Here is an 8,962-nt window from a genome sequence, read left to right as displayed (position 1 = left end):
ACAAGGTAGGTGCTCTTTATTTTCTTTTATTTTTGAATTTAATTAAAATTTTTAAGGTAAGTACTCTAAATATTACCTTCTCATACACAAGAAATGTTGTCTAAGTACACATAGCCAGGAAGTGGCAAAGCCACATTATTTTTCTAGAATTGACCAAATTGAAAACTTTATTCTCAACTCCTGTTCTTCCAGCCCATGCTGATGGTTGCTTCCTCTTTGGGGCATCTCACCATTGCCACTGATAGCTGTACCCCAATGATGGTGCTCTTTTCTAGGCTCTAAAGACACAAGGCCCCAGGATCTGGAGAAGTGCTGCATGCCAAAATCCTTGCTGTACCTGGGCACCAATGGCTGCTGTATAGAAGCTGGGCTCCAGGACAGGATGGGCTGTGCCTCCATACTAGTTATATGTTCCTGCATAACAATTTTATCACAAATGTAACAGCTTAAAACAACTCACATTTATTCTCTCAAAGTTTTGGTGGGTCAGGAATTTGGCTTAGCCTAGCTGGGCCCTCTGCATCAGGGTCTCACAAAGCTGTAATCAAGGCATTGGCTAGGGCTACAGCTACATCCAAGGCTTGACAAGGGAAGGATGTGTTTCTGAGCTCATGTGATTGTTGGCATCATTTAGTTCCTTGCAGGTTGCTGGACTGAGGGCCCCAGTTTCATGCTGGCTGTTGGCTGGAGGCTCCTCTCAGTTACTTGCTGAGTAGTTTCCTCCATAGGGCAACTTACAGCATGGCAGTTTGTGTTTTCAAGGGCAGCAGGACAGAGTCTCCTAGCAAGATAAGTTATAATCTTGTGTAAGATTTAGGATGTAATCACATATATCCTAAAACCTTTGCCTTATTCTACTGGTTAGAAGCAGGTCCGATCCTGCCTACACTCAGGGAAGGGGATCATACAGGCCAAGGACATCAGAAGGTACAGGTTGTGGAGGCTGCCCTAGAGTCTGTATATCACAGCATCCCCGTTGACCAGCATCTCTAATGAAAACAGCTCCTTGAACTGTCCTAAAACTTGGCTTTCCAGGAAGTACAAGTCTACACAGAAGCAGCTGGCTTGGGAGATTGCCCCTTTGTGACTTTTTCAACTGTCCTTTTCTTCTGTGATTCAAAAGTTCCTTCTCATTGAGAGTGACTCAAACACATGAGATGCTGAGAATAATTCACCAGTGTATCACATGTTGATAGTAGGCAATCTACTCTAGTGGATGTAGCTGAGATTCCCTCCATGTTCTGTTACATGGTATTTGAACACGGGAGTGACATGATTGACTAGATTTTTTAAAAGATTTTATTTATTTATTCATAAAGACAGAGAGAGAGAGAGAGGCAGAGATACAGGCAGAGGGAGAAGCAGGCATCATACAGAGAGCCTGACATGGGACTCGATCCAGGGTCTCCAGGATCAAACCCTGGGCTGCAGATGGCGCTAAACCGCTATGCCACCGGGGCTGCCCGATTGATTAGAATTTACGATAACTTTAAATTTTTATATTTTTAAAGATTCATTTATTTTTAGAGAGAGAGATAGAGGGCATGGGGGTAGAGGAAAAAGGAGAGAGAGAGAATCTCAAGCAGACTCCTTGCTGAGCATGGAGCCTGATGTAGGGCTTGATCTCATGACCTGAGGTGAAACCAAGAGTCTGACACTCAACCAACTAAGTTACCCAGGTGCCCCTATGATAGCTTTTTTTTTTTTTTTAAAAAAAAAAGATTTTTAATTTATTTTTATTTTATTATTATTTAGATTTTTTATTTTTTATTTATTCATGAGAGACACAGATTGAGAGAGAGGGAGAGACACAGGCAGAGGGAGAAGCGGGCTCCCTGCATGGAGACTTGATCCCGGGTCTCCAGGATCATGTCCTGGGCCAAAGGCAGCGCTAAACCACTGAGCCACCTGGGCTATTTATTTATTTATTTATTTATATTTTTAATTTTTTATTATTTATTTTTTTGGGGGGGCTGTTTTTTTTTAATTTTTATTTATTTATGATAGTCACAGAGAGAGAGAGAGAGGCAGAGACATAGGCAGAGGGAGAAGCAGGCTCCATGCACTGGGAGCCCGACGTGGGATTCGATCCCGGGTCTCCAGGATCGCGCCCTGAGCCAAAGGCAGGCGCTAAACCGCTGCGCCACCCAGGGATCCCCATTTTCATCACCTTAAAAAGAAACTCCTTGCCTTAGCCATTACCCTTAATTCTTCTCCCCTTGCCCCCAGCCCTAGACAAGCACTAATCTACTCTCTGTCTCTATAGATTTGTCTGTTCTGGACATTTCATATAAATGGAATCATGTGATCTGACTTCTTTCACTCAGCATGTTGTCATGGTTCATCCATGTTGTAGCATGAATCATCACTTCATTTCTTTTTATATTTCATTGTATAGATATGCCATATTTTATTTATCCACTCATCAGTTGATGGACATTACATTATTTCCACTTCTTGGATATTATGAATAACACTGTTATGAACATTTATGTACAAGTTTCTGTATGGATGTATGTTTTCATTTGGGCATGTCTCTGAGAGTGGAATTGCTGGGTCATATAGTAACTCCAAATTTAACCTTTTAAGGTATTGCCCGGCTGTTTTCCAAAGTGGCTGCACCATTTTACATTCTTACAAGCGGTGTATGAGGGCTCCAATTTCTCCACTTCCTCACCAGCTCCATTATTGTCCATCTTATTTGTTTTAGCCATCCTCAAGGGTGTGAAGTGGTATCTCATTGTAGTTTTGATTCACTTTCCCTGACTTTTCTTTCTTTTTTATAGTTTCTCTTTTTTCCTCCCTAAGCTTTAGGATATGGGAACCAAATCTTTCCATACTCTGATGTTACTTCCAAGTGAATCTGAAAATTGCCAAAATGATGTTCTCCATGTCTGTGTGCCCAAGAATCAATCAGAGTTAAGGGAGGATGAAGGAGCTTCCTACTGTGCTTCTGGGCTTCCAGGGTTTCACAGACCTGGCTTGACGGTCTTTGCAACTTGTTACCTCTGCGACTGGAATCAATTAATTTAACCTCCCATCTCACAGTGCCTGGCGCAGAGTAAAAGATGTGGGAGCGGGGAGACAAGAGACAGGCTCATTTCCCCACTTTACACTCGTGTGGCCTCGGGCAAGTCCCTTCACCTCGTGGGGCCTTATTTTGCCCATCTGTAAAGTAAATGGGTAGGACCCCAGGCTCTCTGAGGTGTCTTCTGGCTCTGACGTTCTGTGTTCTATGCCTACCTCTCGGTTGTAAAGAATGAGCACTAAGGTGATGCTCTCACAAAACCATTTTTTGTTCAAAACCGTAAATCCTAAGTAGGGATTTCAAGGGGGAAATTGTATGAGGCCTGGAAAGATGTATGGGGAATAAGATGCACTGCTATTTCTAGGAAGAAGATGGGCGTGGCGGGGCGCTGAGAGGGGTGTGCGGGCCGCGGAGCATCCTCACAGGCTGAGAGGGCGTCCGCCGCCTAGAGCGGAGGCCGAGGCCAGCGAGGACCAGGGCTGCAGCGGCTGCGCACTGGCGCGCCCAGCCGGCCGATTTGCGTGTCTCCGCCCCTGCGACGAGCTGATTGGGAGGATTGGTCGGGCGCCGCGCGCCGATTGGCTGCGCGGCCCGCCGCTCAGGCCCAGGAGCGGACGGTTCCTACTGCGGCTGGGTACCGGCTCCGCTCCCGCGTCGGCCCGCGCTCCAGCTGCGCCTGGCCCGGCCCCGGCCCGGCTTGGCCCGGCCCTGGCCTCCGAGCGAAGGCGCCGCTGCCGCCTGGGCCGCTCCCAGGGCCATGAGGAGGCGGCAGCAGCCACTGCGGCCCGCGTCAAGGTGACCGGCCGGGACTGCGGCGGCGGCGGCGGCGGCGGCGGCGGCGGCGAGAGCGGGCGGTGAGAGGAGCGGCCCGCGGGGCGGGGCGGGGCGGGGCGGGGCCCTGAGGGCCGGGCCGCAGGGAGCTGCAGGTGCGGGGGGGCGGGACCCGGAGAGGCCGCTGGGCCGGGGAGGGGCCTCGGGGCGGGAGGCGGGGCCAGGGGGGCAGGGGTGGTGCGGGCGGGATCGGGGTCGCAGGGGGCCGGGCCGGGAGCCCTAGGTAGGCTGGAACGGGAGGGGCTGGTAGGAAGGGCCGCAGGTGTGGGGACCGGCCGCAGGTGCGGGGGGCGGGGCTGATGGAGTCAGTTGGGCGGGGCAGGGGGGACCACAGATCTGGCTGTGGGAGGGGGCTGCGAGGTGAGGCCGAAGCCGGAGAGCCGGGGCCTGAGGAAACCGCAGGTGCAAAGGGCGGGGCCAGGGAGACCTGCAGGGGCGGGGGGCGGGGCCGCGAGTGGTTGCAGGCCCGGAAGCGGTGCCCCAGGTGAGGAGCGGGCGGAGGGTGCGTGGCCGGTGGAGACGCGAATGTAGCTCTCGGTTGTCCAGGGGCGTTTGGGGTGAGCGCAAGAGCCCTGGGCTCTCTTAAGATTCTGGAGGCTTCGAGGGTTGCTCCTGGGCCAGAGCGGCCGGCCAGGCCAGCCTGTGCCTCTCCTGAGGCTGACTTGGGTCTCTGCCGCCCAGGTTTTTAGGCTGCTGGCTTCTCCGATGCCACGCTGTGCCTTAAGTGGGGCGCGTCGTTTTTCATTTCTCCGGGGTTTTCTCTGTTGCTGTTGCCGAGGGTAAGCTTCGATTGCGGCCGGCGTTGGTGTTCCTTCGATGATCAGAAATGTTGCTTCCTGGAAGAGTAGTTAGTGTGAAGCTTGAAGGGCCCTGGTACCAGATGCTGCTGCAGATCTTAGCGATGGCAGTCTCCAGAAGATTGACATGGCAGCCCGGTGAGGGGAAAGAACCAGGAATGAGGGTTCAGAAGCTTTCGTCTTTGTGTAACCCCTGGAGAGTCTTTCACCTCTCTATGCTTTGTGTCTTCCTTTGCAAAACGAACATCTGAGGATGGTGCTACCTGCCTTGTGTGCCCCCCAGGGGCCTTGTGAGGATAGGATGGAAAAAATGCTTACTTAGCGAATCGTGGTGTAAAGTTATGAATCTCTGCCCTCTTTGTGGATGGGGAGGCTGGACTCAGGGACTGGGGGTTTAAAGAAAAGGGTATTTCTAATTAGCAAACCATTTTCTTATTTGAATTTGGGATGAGGTTTGTGGCAGAGAGTCCCCAAAAGACAGTCTCAGATGTGACTCGGATTAAGACCTCTGAGGGAGCTGTGGCAGGGAGCAACGGCAGGTGGAAAGTGAGGAACATTTCACTGTTTGCTGACCTGTAGACCCCACCCCCATTGAGGACTCTGACCTGGATCAGAAGGCTTAGACTTGAGCCTTATGGAATTCCCCCCTCCCCAGCCAAGTAGGAGCTCTGATGTTACCACATTCCGAAAGGGAGACACTAAATAGAAGGGAATGTGAGAATTGAGAATTTCATAGCTTCCTACAGGGGCAGAGAGAAGAAATCAAGGTGAGAGGACTCCATCCTCTCCAGAAGATGTCTCGTACCCATGTGTATGACCTTTTGGCACCCAGTACCTCTATTCACTAGCAATTTGATCATTCCAAACTGTCATTTCTCCTACCCGCATTGCATGGACAGAAAGAAGGCAGGAGGAGGCTTCTCCTGCACTGGGCTGTGTTTTTCTTTATTTTAGAGGCTATGAAGCTTTTGGAGGCCAACCACCATGGTGCTGGCCTCTCTCACTATCATTCAGCTGGTCTGGTGGTGAACCAGTGACATCATGGGGATGGTGTCTCGGGGGTGGTTCCTAACTGGGGCCTGTGCTTGTGTGGCAGGTGCCCAGAGGGTCTAGAAGCAGTATTAGCAATGTTCCTTTCTGTCCTGGCAGAAACTATATAAGTGGTTCTCAGAGATTGCTGCCCTCTGGATAGCCTCTGTGGGTTAAAAGGAAAGCCCAAGCTTGGTGGCACACAAAAGTTAGAACATGCGTTGAATAATAAAGGGATTGGCTTTTTGATTGTTATTATTGGAGTGACAACACCCAGAGTTGAGAGAGAAACTTCATTTAATGGAAAATATTAAGGCTCTCTGTGATATGGCCCCAGTTTACCTTTTTTAAAAAAATATTTTATTTATTTATTTACGAGAGAGAGAGAGAGAGAGAGAGAGAGAAGCAGAGACACAGGCAGAGGGAGAAGCAGGCTCCATGCAGGAAGCCTGATATGGGACGTGATCCCGGGTCTTCAGGATCAGGCCCTGGGCTGAAGGCGGCAGGTAAACCGCTGAGCCACCCGGGCTGCCCGCCAGTTTACCTTTTTATTTTTAAAAGATTTTACTTACTTACTTACTTACTTACTTATTTATTTATTTAAGAGAGAGGGTGTGTGAGTGGGGGGAGGGGTAGAGGGAGAGGGAGAGAATCTCACGCCGACTCCATGCTGAGCATGGAGCTCTCTGGACCCTGAGATCATGACCTGAGCTGAAATCAAGAGTCAGATGCTTCACCAACTGAGTTACCCAGGCTCCCCCACCCCTCCCTGCAGACTACCTTTTTAAATTGATTTTCCTGTTGAGTATGGAGGGTGAGGGTTCTGGCTTGGAAGTCACACAGGTCTGTGTAGGAAGCCTTATGCACCAGTTTCTCAGCTTCTCAGGGCTTTGTTTTCCTTATTTGTGGAACAAGGGTGATCATGCCCATCTTGAGAGGTTATGAAGAATAAATGACACAGGATATGTGAAAGCACCTGATAATTCAGGCACTAATGTTAGGGCAAGGCACTAATGTTAGGGTTCATTTCTTCCCTCTCTGTCTGTGTATCTTTCAACAGCATGAAGCATGTAGGGAGAGCAGGACGGTAATCCTGTAGCCTTCACTTATGTAACGTTGAACAACTGCTTTCCCCAGAACTCCATTTTCTAGGCTGAATGAGAATGGTGTTAGACTACGAACATGAAGGGTGGTCCTTGCTCTGGCATTCTTCTCATTAGCATGCTGTCCATATTTTCCTGAAAGGCAGGAGGGAAGAAACTAATGACCTGCTGTTTAGTCCTTTAAAAAAAAATCTGTCTAGCACTTTGCCTAGCACACAGTAGATGCCCATTCAGTACTTGTTGAAGGAACAGATGAAGGAGTTCAGGAAGGTGTGGCAAATTATCCCTGCTGCTTATATGTATGTTGTATCTCTATCTTAGAAATTCTGTTGATTTATTTTCAAAAAGATTTGCAACATTAGTGAAATTGGTGAACCTCAGCATGAAAGACAAAGGCTGTTGCCAGTCCTGTTTTACCACATATTAAGTTCATCCAGTTTTTGTTCATAAGCATACATTCTTCATGGTTGCAGTTGTATGTATGCGAGCATTTGGGAGAGGCCTGGCAAAAAGTGGTGTCTTTAAATGGTGTTTTTAATCTTTTTTTTTTTTTAAGAAGTTAAAAAAAAAATGCCTTTTTAAAGGCAAGTAGTTGGGATCCCTGGGTGACTCAGCGGTTTAGCGCCTGCCTTTGGCCCCAGGGCGTGATCCTGGAGTCCTGGGATCAAGTCCCACATCGGCTCGCTGCATGGAGCCTGCTTCTCCATCTGCCTGTGTCTCTGCCTCTCTCTCTCTCTCTCTCTCTCTCTCTCTCATGAATGAATGAATGAATGAATGAATAAATAAATAAATAAATAAAGGCAAGTAGTTCGGGCAGTCCAGGTGGCTCAGCGGTTTAGCACTGACTTTGGCCCAGGGTGTGATCCTGGAGACCCAGGATCAAGTCCCACGTCAGGCTCCCTGCATGGAGCCTGCTTCTCCCTCTGCCTGTCTCTGCCTCTCTCTCTCTCTCTCTGTGTCTCTCATGAATAAATAAATAAAATCTTTAAAAAACAAAAAAACAAGGCAAGTAGTTCAAAGGGGAACAAATTGTAAAGGGTCTATCTTGCCTCAGCCAGTCCTTCTCCCTGGGGGCAACCACTATTACCATTTTCTTGTTTATTATATATTCTTTCTCTTACACAAAGAATAGTGTCTGTACATACTCTTTCTCCTTCGTCTATTTGCTTGATCTGTTTGGAAATTGTTCCAACATTGGAAAATGTTCCAATTGGTACATACCAGTTTCTCCTTAATAAATTTTTTTTTTTTAAAGCTCTTGGGTACTTTTTTTTTTTTTTAACATTTTTTATTTATTTGTAGAGACACAGAGAGAGAGGCAGAGACACAGGCATAGGGAGAAGCAGGCTCCATGCAGGGAGCCTGATGTGGGACTTGATCCGGAGTCTCCGGGATCACACCCTGGGCTGGAGGCGGTGCTAAGCCCGCTGAGCCACCAGGGCTGCCCAATAAATGTTTTTGACTGATGTTGTAAGCACAGTTTGGTTTGTGTCTCCCAGCCCCCACTCTCCCCAATGATGTTTACTCAGTAATGGTTAGCAGTCATTGTTTAGAAGAGTAGCAAGGGACATCCCTTGTTCTTTTCTAGGAAACAAATGGCTTTGGTCTCATTGAACAATAGATTACAGGCAATCCGCATATCTGGATGCTAGGCAGATGACAGAAAGAGAAAGGAAAAGGGATTTGTTTACTAGTAATTGAAAACTGATTTTCCATTCAACCCTTGATTCAGAGTTCAGCTGTTACTTACTGGCTGTCTGACTTGGGACAATCTACCTAATCTTTCTGAATTTCACTTTCCTTATGTGTAAAATGGCTGATGATAATAAAATCTGTCCTTTGAGGTTTTTGTGCAGAGAAAATGAGATCATGCATACCCAGTACTTGCAGGGATAGCAGATTGTAGTAGATACTCAAGAGGGGGTAGCTGCCTTGTTATTAGTAACCTGACATAGACTCTTTTATTCTTTGTCAGTTAGATATTTACTGGGCAGTTGAGGGTGAGCTGTGGACAGTGACCAAAGTCCTTGGCTTTGAGATGCCCACATACTATGCAGGGAGATAGGCACACAAGCCACTGATTACAGAACAATATGATAGGCCTGATGTTGGGGCTGTCAGCAGTATGGGGGTCATGGAAGCAGGAAACAATGATTTCACCTTCCGTGATTTGG

The 8,962-nt window shown here is 48.2% G+C and overlaps 1 protein-coding gene across 20 annotated transcripts in view; it reads left to right on the top strand.

The window, feature by feature from the left end:
- The first annotated feature begins 3,612 nt into the window (after positions 1-3,612).
- RALGPS1 (Ral GEF with PH domain and SH3 binding motif 1) overlaps positions 3,613-8,962 on the top strand; it is a 291,129-nt gene continuing 285,779 nt past the window's right edge. For 8 of the 20 annotated variants that reach the window (XM_072748582.1, XM_072748572.1, XM_072748576.1 and 5 more), the window contains exon 1: positions 3,630-3,882. The gene's annotated coding sequence lies outside the window, so the exon portion shown is untranslated. Of the gene's footprint in view, positions 3,883-4,027; positions 4,083-4,279; positions 4,344-8,962 lie in introns of those variants that run through there. The other 12 variants (XM_072748583.1, XM_072748578.1, XM_072748567.1 and 9 more) reach the window with 7 other exon arrangements.

This window comes from Vulpes vulpes, chromosome 2 (genome assembly GCF_048418805.1).
Source record: "Vulpes vulpes isolate BD-2025 chromosome 2, VulVul3, whole genome shotgun sequence".
Taxonomy (NCBI): Eukaryota; Metazoa; Chordata; class Mammalia; order Carnivora; family Canidae; genus Vulpes; species Vulpes vulpes.
Note: the sequence above shows the minus strand (reverse complement) of the source record. Positions and strands in the feature narration are given on the sequence as shown.